The sequence below is a fragment of the Stegostoma tigrinum genome, chromosome 24 (genome assembly GCF_030684315.1).
Source record: "Stegostoma tigrinum isolate sSteTig4 chromosome 24, sSteTig4.hap1, whole genome shotgun sequence".
In the NCBI taxonomy this organism is placed as follows: domain Eukaryota; kingdom Metazoa; phylum Chordata; class Chondrichthyes; order Orectolobiformes; family Stegostomatidae; genus Stegostoma; species Stegostoma tigrinum.
The window spans coordinates 46,306,706-46,319,897 of record NC_081377.1 but is presented as its reverse complement, the minus strand read 5'-3'; positions in this window follow the sequence as shown (position 1 = coordinate 46,319,897).

Below are 13,192 nucleotides of genomic sequence, written 5' to 3'. Positions count from 1 at the left end.
TGATAGAAGCAGGATCACTTTTAAATTAAAAGTAAGATATATTATTAATGAATGAGGGAGTGAAAGGTCATCAGGCTAGACAAGAATGCAGAGTTGAAGGTTAGACCAGCCATGATTAACGTGAATAAATATGAGGTTATCCATTTTGCTCAGAAGAATAGAAAGGCAACTTATTATCAAAATGGAGAGAAACTTCAGTGCTTCAGAGCAGCGGGATCTGGGTATCTTTAAGCATGAGTCATGGAAGCCTAGTTTGCAAGAAAAGCAGGGCATAAGCAAAGGAAATGGGATTTTGGAATTTATTGCAAAAGGATTAGAATATAAAAGGAAGGAAGTTTTGCTGCAACTGTACAAGGCATTTGTGTGACCACATGTGGAGTACTGCACACAACTTAGTGCTATTACTTGAGGAAGGATGGAATTGTTGATATTGTATCGGAAATAGTTCGGAGAAGGCTCACTAGAATAATTCAAGAGATGAGAATTGATTTTAAGAGGAGAGATTGAGCAGTTATGTCCTATGTGTGCTACAGTTGGGAAGAATGAAGATGTAGAAAGGACCATTCCCCTTGTTGAGTAATTCAGAATGAGAAGTCATAGTTTTCGGATAAGGGGAGGCAGGTTTAAAACAGCAATGAAGAGAAATTATTTCCCTCAAAGGATTGTGAATCTGTGGAATTCACTCTACCGGAGTGTGGTGGTTGTCATCACTCTGTGTAAATTAAAGGGCAAGATAGACAGATTTTAAATTATTGGTGAGTTGAAGGGTTGAAGGATTATGGAAGACAGACAGGAAAGTGGAGTTAAAGAGCAGCCATGATTGTATAAATGGCTGTGCTGGCTTGAGGGGCTGTATGGTGTGCTGCTTCTATTGTAATGTCCTTGTGTTCTTATGGTCTTGTTAAGTAGAAGGGCAGACCAGAATGACCTACTCCTACTCCTAATGTATAAATTTTCATGGAATTTCCTCTCCAGAGCATCAGCCTAAGAAAGATATTGGGAGAATTGAGCTGCCCAAATATCAGGGTCTGCCTACTGATCTCCCTGACTGAGTCTAAAGTAACATAAAATATTGGGTTTGACTTGATTACCAGAGGCTCTGAAAAAGTAGCCATGTGGGACTGAGTTCTGAATGTAACCTTGAGGAAGTGAGGCTAAGGCCGTGACCACGTTATGTATTGACGGAGGAAGGCAGCATATTCGAACATAGAGGAAACACAGCGTGAATCGAATCCTTTGTGTATGTGTCCAAGCAGCTCATAGTGCAGCAGTGTCTGTCTTAGAGAGTCATCAGTCTGACATAGCAATTAAATCAACAGCTCTTTCAGGTCTTATCAAAACCTTCAAATTCTTGCATAAATGAGCAATTGAGAATCAGAGATGAAATGTGCATTCACAGAGTCCTCCCCAAAACATTTACAATGAATCAGTGAAAATGGCATTAGAATTGCCCACAGGTTTAGAAGGAAAATGTAGCAAATGTTGGAAAATACACAGCACGTCTAACACTATCTGATAAACAAGAAAACAGACGCCAATATATCAGATAACAAATCTCAGCCATTAAATAGTTATCTCTTTTCTGTTTTCTGACTTAACTCTGACACTATCTACTCATCTGATATCTGGCCTGTTGCAAGGAGAACTATTGAATGGCTGAAGCATAAAACCAAGATAATATCATTGTGATTTATTCTGCATTAATCAAATAAATGATGAGGTATGTAATCATTCTTTAAAACATAATGCTACTGCAAATGAAATTTTTCTACTACTTAAAATATCTTAAAAAGCCATCAGACAATATCTGAACAAAGCCACAGATGGGTTTTCAGCAGGCCAAGTGACTTAATTTCTAATTTATGACCAATAATGTCACACTTACAGTTTTATATTATCGTAAAGTTCAGATTTATTGTTGGCTGACACAATGGCACTGTCTGAGAGGTCTATTCACATTGCTGGTGATCATGTCAAGCTTCAATGAATCCCTAAGTTGTGTGCTTTGGAAATCAGGCAAGGAAAGGTTTGTAGTAAATGTCAAAGTGTGCTACACTGCCAGACTTAAATCTCAAGCTAACCACAAATCCACACCCTGTAGGAATTACACACTTGCAGGTTCCTAGAACTTAATGTACATGAATAAAAACCTACCAAGGACACAGTTACAATCTATACAATAAATCAGCAATATTCTAAACTGAGCTGGTGTAAACCTCTCTGATGAAGGGTCTAGGCCCGAAACGTCAGCTTTTGTGCTCCTGAGATGCTGCTTGGCCTGCTGTGTTCATCCAGCCTTACATTTTATTATCTTGGTGTGGGTGCAGCTGGCAAGACCATTTTGTCGCTCATCCCCAATTGCCCTTGAGAAGGTGGTGGTGTGCTGCCTCTGTGAACCTTTGCTGTCCATGGGATGTAGGGAGGCAATTCCAAGATTTTGATACAATGACAGTGAAGGAACAGTGATATATTTCAAAATCAGGATGTGGCTTCAGGGGAACTTGCATGAGGTAGTGTTCCCATGTACTTGCAGCCCCGCTCCTTCTAGAAGGAAGTGATTGTGTGTGTGGAAGGTGCCGTCTGGGAATCCTTGTTCCATTTCTGCAGTGCATCTTCTCAATGGTTTTACAACTAGCTCCTGGGAGATATTCCCAATTTATCACACTTCCCGATAGCACAGCCCAAATAATGAGGCTCCAGGTGAGGAGTGATGACCTCATTTTCGTCCCTCATGCACCCATCCTTTCAGTTTGACACCACAAAGTGAACTTTAAAAAATCCCCTCCTCCCTTCTGTTGTGAAAATCTTATTCCCAAATCAAAATAAATTTATGTTTTGAGAGAAGCCCAATTGATCAAGGCTTCCTTTGATTATTAAAAGAGTGAGTTTATTAGTTATGAAATGTCAGGAGAAATCATAAGGTGATGACACACATCCACACAGGGTTTAGGTGAGCCCAAAGAGTTCAAAGTTAACCAAGGATACACTAATCAGTCTGAGTTCCATATAGAATAGACAATGCCATTTTGTGGCTGTTATGTTGGATGACATTGAGAGCTCTGATGGTGATAGGTGAACAGTTGATTTCGAGATGTTTGGTTTTGCAACTGAGCTGAAAAGCCGATGACTTGCTTCCTGTTTACTGCAGTTTCATGTACTTTCTGAATTCTAACAAAGAGAAAATAGAATTCTAGCAAGAGGGAAACATAACTATGTTTTCCAACCTACAGACAATCTACACAAGATGGTTTTCCAACTAGAAGCTGGAGGAAAGAATGAAGCCAGTCTCTTGCTCACTCTGTAGCAGTTTGTTATGATGTGCCTCTCTCTCATTGAAAAGTTTTGATTTGAAGTTTATTTGATCCCTTCAGGTGTGATATTCCAGATTTCCTTTCAAAACAAGAATGATCCCAGGGATGAAAGACTTGTCACATGAGGAGCAGCTAAGAACACAACATTGTACTCATTGGATTTTAATAGGGATTTCGGGGGTGGGGGGGGGTGCAAACTTACCTAACACTGAAAGGCCTAGATAGAGTGTGGAGAAGGTGTTTTCACTACGAGAGACTAGGACCTGAGGGCACACTCTCAGAACGAAGGGATGACACTTTAGAACTGAGATGAGGAAAAATTTCTTCAGTCAGAGGGTGGTGAATCTGTGAAACTCATCGCAATAGAGGGCCAGTGGAGGCCAAGGCACTAAGTGTATTTAACACAGAGATAGAAAGGTTTTACATTAGTAGGGAATCAAAGGTTACAGGGAGAAAGCAGGAGAATGGCATTGGGAAACTGATCAGCCCTGCTAATAGAATGGTGCAGCAGGCCCTAAGGGCTGAATGGCCTAATTCTGCTCCTGTATCTCATGGTCTAAACAGCTGTTGAGCTTACAGCCAGAGTCTTCTTTTTAATAAAAAGCACTTTTCAATTAAAAGTTCAATATAAGCAGCAGCGTATGTAGTTTGGGGCTGAGATGTATTATTATAGCATGATACACGCTGATGCCACTCAGCATTGATGGTGGAGGGAGTGAATGTTGAAGGTGATAGATGGGGAGCCAATGAAGTGGGTTGCTTTGTGCTGGATTAACTTGAGATTCTTTATGAATGTTGAAGCTACACTCATCCAGACAAATAGAATATTCCAACATATTCCTGACTCGTTCCTGAGAGATGGCTACTAGGTAGTCAAGATGTTGTGTAATCCTCAGTGAACATCCCCACTTCTGACCTTATGGTGGAGGGAAGGTCATTGACAAAGCAGCTGGAGAGGGCTGGGCCTAGAATACTCCCCTGAGGAACTCCTGCAAAAGTGCCCATTTTAATTTAAAAAATGTGTTATGGATGCTGGAAATCTGAAACAAAAATGGAAATTGCTGGAGAAATTCAGCAGGTCAGGCAGGTTTGTGACCTAAAACATTTTGTCATGCAAAGAAGGTTCATTAACCAGTAACATTATCTGTTTCAGAGATAGTGGGAACTGCAGATGCTGGAGAATCCAAGATAACAAAGTGTGGAGCTGGATGAACACAGCATGCCAAGCAGCATCTCAGGAGCACAAAAGCTGATGTTTTGGGCCTAGACCCTTCTTCAGAAATTGGGGGTTGGGGGGAAAGGGGTTTCTGAAATAAATAGGGACAGAGGGGGAGGTAGATAGGAGATAAATGGAGGAGAAGATAGGTGGAGAGGAGACAGACAGGTCAAAGAGGCGAGGATGGAGCCAGTAAAGGTGAGTGTAGGTGGGGAGGTAGTGAGGAGATAGGTCAGTCCAGGGAGGATGGACAGGTCAAGGGGGCGGGATGAGGTTAGTAGTTAGGAGATGAAGGTGTGGCTTGAGGTGGGAGGAGGGAATAGGAGGGAGGAAAGACAGGTTAGGGAGGCGGGGACATGCTGGGCTGGTTTTGGGATGCGGTGGGGGAAGGGGAGATTTTGAAGCTTCTGAAATCCACATTGATACCATTGGGCTGCAGGATTCCCAAGCAGAATATGAAGTGATGTTCCTGCAACCTTTGGGTGACATCATTGTGGCACTACAGGAGGCCCAGGATGGGCATGTCATCTGCGGAATGGGAGGGGGTGTTGAAATGATTTGCGACTGGGAGGTGCAGTTGTTTATTGCGAACCGAGCGGAGGTGTTCTGCAAAGCGGTCCCCATGCCTCCGCTTGGTTTCCCCAATGTAGAGGAAGCCACACCGGGTACAATGGATACAGTATACCACATTGGCAGATGTGCAGGTGAACATCTGCTTGATATGGAAAGTCATCTTGGGGCCTGGGATGGGGGTGAGGAAGGAGGTGTGGGGGCAAGTGTAACACTTCCTGCAGTTGCAGGGTAAAGTGCCGGGTGTGGTGGGGTTGGAGGGGAGTGAGGAGTGGACAAGGGAGTCACGGAGAGACTGGTCCCTCCAGAAGGCAGATAAGCGTGGAGATGGAAAAATGCCTTTGGTGAGGGGGGTCGGATTGCAGATAGCAGAAGTGTTGGAAGATGATGCGTTGTATCCAGAGGTTGATGAGATGATCCATGAGGACGAGGGGGATTCCGTTTTGGTTATTGTGGTCGGGATGGGGTGTGAGAGTTAAGTTGTGGGAAATGCAGGAGACACTGCCGAAGGCGTTCTTGACCACTGAGGAGGGGGATGTTGCGGTCCTTGAAAAAAGTGGACATCTGAGATGTACGGGAGTGGAATGACTCATCCTGGGAGTGTTGGATTCTGGATGCGGTAAAGGCGAAGCAATTGGGAAGATGGGATGGCATTTTTGCAGGAAGGTGGGCGGGAGGTGGTGTGTTCTGTGTAGCTGTGGGAGTCGGTGGGCTTGAAATGGATATTGGTTTCTAGGTAGTTGCCAGAGATGGAGACAGAGAGGTCCAGGTGAACCTAAGGTTGGGGTGGAAGGTGTTGGTGTAGTGCATGAACTGTTCAAGCTCCCGCATTTCCCTCAACTCATCCCTCACACCCCCTTCCCACAATAACAACCAAAACAGAATCCCCCTCGTCCTCACATACAACCCCACAAACCTCCAGGTCCAGCACATCACCCTCCGACCCTTCTGCCATCTGCAATCTGACCCCACCAAAGACATTTTTCCCTCCCCACCTTCATCTGTTTTCCAGAGGGACCACTTTCTCCATGAATCCCTTGTCTGGTCCAAACTCCCCTCCCGCCCCACCACACCTGGCACTTCTCCCTGCAACTGCAGGAAGTGCTACATTTGCCCCTGCACCATCTCCCTCACCCCCATCCCAGGCCCCATGAAGACTTTCCACATCAAGCAGATGTTCACGTGCACATCCACCAATGTGGTATACTGCATCCGCTGTACACAGTGTGGCTTCCTCTATATTGGGGAAACCAAGCAGAGGCTTGGGGACTGCTTTGCAGAACACCTACACTCAGATTGCAGTAAACAACTGCACCTCCCAGTCACGAACCATTTCAACTCCCCCTCCCCTTCCTCAGATGACACGTCCATCCTGGGCCTCCTGCAGTGCCACAAGGATGCCACCCGAAGGTTGCAGGAACAGCAACTCATATTCCACTTGGGAACCCTGCAGCCCAATGGTATCAATGTGGATTTCAGAAGCTTCAAAATTTCCCCTCCCCCCACGGCATCCCAAAACCAGCCCAGCTCATCCCGGCCTCCCTAACCTGTCCTTCCTCTCACCTATCCCCTCCTCCCACCTCAAGCTGCACCTCCAGCTCCTACCTACTAACCTCATCCCACCCCCTTGACCTGTCCGTCCTCCCTGGACTGACCTATTCCAACTAACTCGCCACCTACACTCACCTTTACTGGCTCCATCCCCCTCTCTTTGACCTGTCTGTCTCCTATCTTCCCCTGTATCAATCTTCTATCCGCCCTCCCCCTCTCTCCCTATTTACTTAAGAAACACCCTCCCCTCCCCTATTTCTGAAGAAGCTTCCAGACTCCAAGCATCAACTTTCTTGCTCCTCTGATGCTGCCTGGCCTGCTGTGTTCCTCCAACTCCACACTGTGTTGATTCTAACTCCAGCATCTGCAGTTCTTGCTATTTTCAAGTGTGCTGAGGATGTGATATTGTGTCTTCATCTTATACAGGAGTGATTTTCCTTTGCATTTAGTCATGGGATGAAGGCATTGTAAGCTGTTGATTATTTCAAGTTCAACCAAGTGGATCTCATAGAAAAGTCCCCTAACTGAGGCTTTTAACCTGGCCTAATGAGGGAGCCTTTGCAGACATTAGAAAGAGGAGTGAGAGAGATGCTGACACTGTGTAACCTGGATCAGATTCAGCACAGTTCATGAGTATATTAAGGATGGCTTGGCGATAGAAAACTCACCTTGGTAGAGTTATTTCAAACTGGGCTAGCATTGATTGCCCATCAGGCAGCTGAGGGTAAAACACATTGGTGTAGGTCTAGAGGTGAAGAGTGCAGATTTTGCTCCCTGAATGACATTAGTGAGCCAGATGGGTTTTTATAACAAGTGGCAATGGTTACAATTTGATCAGTTCTTCATTCCAGGCTTTAATTGAATTCAAATATTAAGCAGCTGTCATTGTAGGATTTGAGCTCCTTTCCTCAAGAACATTAGCCTGAAGCTCTAGCTTACTAGCCCAGAGACAATACCACTACACCACTACCATCCACTTTGTTAGGATACTTCCCAGAACAGCTTAGAACCTTACCTCATGGCAGAGCTACAGGGGAAGGATGGTAGCTTTTCCACTTCTGGTATGAATTTGTGAACCAACAGTCTTCGCGTCACAGTTTTCAAACTCTATAACACCAAATCTATTTTACAGCATTATTCTCACTCAGACAGACACAAAAACAGTCAGACAGATCCCAGATTATCTGGGACATCTGTCCTTTCTGCAATGACGATTACTATTGTTTAAAAGTTAAATACGTCTATCTGAACAGCGAAGGAATGCTGCGGGATAATGGGAACGAGAAGTCAGACTGAGCAGATAAGTATTTGAATAAATTTAGAAGAGTAAAGCAATATTTCACTCCTCCGGACAATTTGAATAAATGAGTGAACATCCCAGTTGTTTGATGATGGGCTGAGTACAATTGCAATGGCATTGTTGCCTCCAAAAGTCTTTTGCTGCCACATCCACAGGCACAAGCTGCAGAATCTATCACAGCTCCTTACTCCCCACGTTTACTGGACCCAGTCCAAGCCTGCCAGCTGCTCAGCCTCTTGCTCTGGCCAAGTCCCCGTCAACAGCACCAATTCTTTATCTTTCATCACTCTCTTCAAAAATCACTGCGCACTGACCTTTCCAAGCCTGTTTTACACTCCTTCTCTCTGGGCCCCTTTTCATTTCCCTGTGCTTTGTCAGAACGTCTACACACCCATTTGTGCACCTCCCTCATTCATTTCCCTCCCAGAACAGTTTGTCATCAAAATGTTACTCTGGCAGTACGCTGCTGAAAGCGAGACAGCTGATTTCTGAAGCAGCTGCTTCATTTCAACTTTTACTTTTTTAGAATATTAACTTGATCAAAACATTACATAAATGCAAATAAAGAAAAGCTTTGAGATAACCACAGCTTATATCTATGTAGCACCTTTAACGTAGCACCGCTCTGATACACTTAACTGGGTGAACAAGCCTCTTGATGATGTCTGAGTGTTTTTATAAAGCAATTTTTCACTCAAAAAGGAAGCAAGATTAAAATTACATGAAATCAAAAATAGCTAAAAATAGATTGAATATGTAACATGGAATAAAACTCCTGTCGACGTGTGGTAGGCTTATCAGTACAGTACCATATACACAGGGTGGCCAGGAGAAAAACTACACATCCCAAGGCAAGTGGTTATCTGTTCTGTTAGATAAAGGACTGAGTTTATCAAACCAGCATCAAACCCAGTATCATAATGGCCTATGCACTGGCTATGCAATCACCAGCTCAGAATTAAGGCAATTGGTTAAAACATCTTTCTTTGCTATGTGGCTGGATTCATGACATCTGCCTCTTAGGGTAAAGAACGAAGAGCTAATAAAGAACCTTCATTAGGAAATAGGATAAGGAGAAGAATGATGAAGCGGTAGACAAAGAACGGGGGAGGAATGCTATCGGATTGCTCTTTGAAAGAGGTATCACAGACTCAATGGACTGAATGGCTTCTTTGTGGTTTAATAAACATTGCTGTGGCGTTGCAAGAGTTCAAGAAGTTCCTGAAAACCATCATGACCTCTGACTTTAGGAACACCTGCAATTTATCACAAATGTGTTCTACCTCTTCAATAATTTAATAAATAATTAGATTTGTAATAAATTTCACACTGTTTAACATTCCAGAATAGTCAACCACGATAAAATATCTTCCACAGCACATCTGAGAATTAAACACACAGTGCAAAGATCTCGCCCATTCTTTAACTGTGGCAAAACTGTAGCTGCCTCACTTGAAATACTGAACAAAGCAAATCGCTCTGAAACATGAGGCTGTTTCTGCAAAGCTGTTGAAAGAATAAATGAGAGAGTGAGATAAGGTTAAGTAAGTGTCTCAGTAATTCAGCGCTTGAAACTTAACAGGTCAATGATGGTCTTAGTGTAAAGACTCAATCAAAGCACTTGTACTATGAGCTAATTTAAATGAAGCATTCTTGTTCTCTAGACTCTGGCACTGTTACAACATATCGGTTTACAGAGGATGAACGCAAGGACTTTGGCCAGATCTAACTGTTTAAATAAAAAGGTGCTTACTGTTTACAAGGCAACTCTTACATATAACCCCTGACCAATGGTTTATTATAAATACAATCCATGTTTTATTTCAAAGACAGCCAGAAACTGAGACAACACCACTGAAACTTTAGCTATTTTTTAATTCATTCCTAGGATGCGGGCATCACTTGGCAACACCACCATTAATTGTTCATTCCTAACTGCCCCAGAGAAGGTGATAGAGCTGGTGCTTTGTATGCATTGGTTGGGTTATTTCAGAGTGTTGTTAAGAAACAGTCACGTTGCTCTTAGTCAGAAGTCACCTATAGACTAATTGTTTCAGAATGACAGACTGCCTAGCCTGATGCATCTTAATTCAGCAGTTTCATTGTCACTATTACCAAGACAGGCACTTCTTTTCAGATTTATTTACTTAATTGTATTTAAACTCCTGAACTGCTGTGGAGTGTTTTGAACTGATATCTCATTAGTCCCAGGCCTTTCAATTCCTTGCACAGTAACTAATGGACTGTCTCATGTTTGTGTATTATCCTTGCACTCAGATAGAGAGAACACTTTATGGGCATTTATTTCTGTGTTACAGGCAAGGAAATGGATCATGCTGTCATTGTTAAATCTATAAACCTTTCAATTTTATTGCAGTGTGTTTCAGTGAAGAGATAAATGATGATAGACATCTTTAGGAAATGAGCACTGACTGGTGGAGGGGACTTCATAACTAATCCTCACTAATGCTCTTCAGGGAAGGCAATCTACGATCCTCACCTAGTCTGGCCGATATGTGACTCCAGACCCACAAACATCATTTATACAAATGATTTAGATGAGGGTATAGAAAGCATGGTTAGCAAGTTTGTGGATGACACCAAGATTGGTGGTGTGGTGGACAGGGAAGAAAGTAATCTAAGATTACAAAGAGATCTTGTTCAATTGGGCTGTAGAATGGCAAAAGGAGTTTAATTTGTTTAAATGTCATATATTGCTTTTGGTGAAACAAGCAAAGGTAGGACCTCAGGTATTGTTGTAGAACAGTGAGACATAGGGATTCAGGTACATAGTGCCTTGAAGTTTTGAATCACATATAGATAGGGTGGTTCAGAAGGTGTTTAGCATGCTTGTCTTCATTGCTCTGTGCTTTGTGAATAAGAGTTGAGATATTATATTGAGACTGTACAAAAAGTTGGTGAGGCCTCTTTTGGAGTATTGTGTGCAGTTCTGATCGCCCTGCTATAGGAAAGCATCATTAAGCTGGAGAGGTTTCAGAAGAGATTTACCAGGATGTTGCCTGGAGTGGAATGTTCAAGTTATGAGGAGTGGCTGGATAGGCTGGGACATCTTTCACTGGACACGTAGGAGGTTAAGGGGTGACCTTATTGAGGTTTATAAATCACGAGGGGTACAAATAAGGTGAATGGCAGGTGTGTTATTTCTGCACGATGGGGTATTTCAAGATGAGGGAGCATATTTTAAAGGTGAGAGAAGAAAAATATTTTTAAAACACGAGGTGCAATTTTTTTCCCCCCACACAGAATGCCTCATGTGTGGAACAAACTTCCAGAGGAAGAGGCGGGTGCGGGTTTATGATATTTAAAAGACATTTGTATAAATACATGAATAAGAAATGTTTAGATGAATGTGGGCCAAGCGCAGGAAGATCAAACTAAGTTAGTCTGGGATTGTGGTTGGCATGGGCTTGTTGGACTGAAGGCCTATTTCCGTGCTGTGCGACTCTATCATTCCCAAGTGCCCTCTGAAATGGCCGAGTAAGCCACTCAGTTGTATCAATCGCTACAAAGTCTCAAAGAAATGAAACCAGATGGACCACCGTTAGAAACATTCCTGTCAACCCTACAATGTCCTCCTCACCAATATCTGGGGGTTAGTGACAGCATTGGGAGAGCTGTCTCACAGGTTAGCCAAGCAACAGCCTGACATTGTCAGTAAGGTACGATTCCGTGAGTGTGACAATGTCCCAGACACCACCATCACCATCCCTGGATATGTCCTGTCCCACCGGCAGGACAGACCCAGCAGAGGGGGTGGCACAGTGGTATACAGTCAGGAGGGTTTTGCTGTAGGAGTCCTCAACGTGGGGTCCGGACCCAATGAAGTCTCATGGCTTCAGGTTAAACATGGGCAAGGAAACCCCCTGCTGATTACCACATACCGTCCTCCCTCAGCTGGTAGATCAGTACTCCTCCACATTGAACAACACTTAGAGGAAGCACTGAGGATGGCAAAGGCATAAAATGTATTCTGCGTGGGGAATATTGCTATCCACCAACAGGAATAGCTCAGCAGCAGCGTTATTGATGAGATGGTCGGGTTCTAATAGGCCTAGTAATAATACCCTCCATCATGTTGTGTGGCACTGTCACCATGCTAAATGGGAAAGCCTTCAAACATATCTGACAGCTCAAGTCTGGGCATCCATGAGGCGCTGTGGGCCATCAACAGCAGCAGAATTGTACTCCAGCACAATCTGTAACCCATGGCCCAGCATATCCCCCACTCAACCATTACCATCCAGCCGGGTGATCAACCCTGGTTCAATGAAGAGCGCAGGAGGGCATGCCAGGAGCAGCACCAGGTATACCCTGAAGATGAAGTATCAACCTGGTGAAGCCACCAAACAGGACTACTTGCATGCCAAGTAACAGACAGAGCTAAGCAATCTCTCAGCCAAGGGATCAGATCTAAGCTCCGCAGCTCTGCCCTATCCAGTTGTGAATGGTGATGGACAATTAAACAACTCACTGGAGGAGGGGTCTCCACAAATATCCCCATCCTCAATGATGGAAGAGCCCAGCACATCAGTGCAGAATAAATGTCTGAAGCTTTCACAGTAATCTTCAGCCAGAAGTGCCGAGTGGATGATCCATCTCGGCCTCCTCCACTTGTCCCCAATGACACAGATACCAGTCTTCAGCCAATTTGATTCACTGCATGTGATATCAAGAAGCAGTTGGAGACACTGGATACTACAAAGGCTACAGGCCCTGACAACATTCCAGCATTAGTACTGAAGTGTGTGCTCCAGAACCTGCCTCTCCCCGGTCAAGCTGTTCCAGTCCAGTTACAACACTGGTATCTATCCGACAATGTGGAAAATTGCCCAGGTTCTGTATACAAAAAGCAGGACAAATCCAACCCGAACAATTACTGTCCCATCAGTCTCCTCTCAATCCTCAGTAAAGTGATGGAAGGTGTCAGTAACAGTGCTATCAAGCAGCACCTGCTCAGCAATAACCTGCTCAGTGACGCCCAGTTTGGGTTCCACCAGGGCCACTCAGCTCCTGACCTCATCACACCCTCGGTTCAAATATGGACAAAAGAGTTGAATTCCAGTGGTGAGTGTGACAGCCCTTTACAGCAAGGCTGTTTTCAACCGAGCCAGAGCAAAACTAGACAATGGACATCGGGGGCAAAAACATCTCAGCAGGAGTTCCTCAGGATAGTGTCCTTGGCCCAAGCATCTTCAGCTGCTTCAATGACCTTCCCTCCATCAT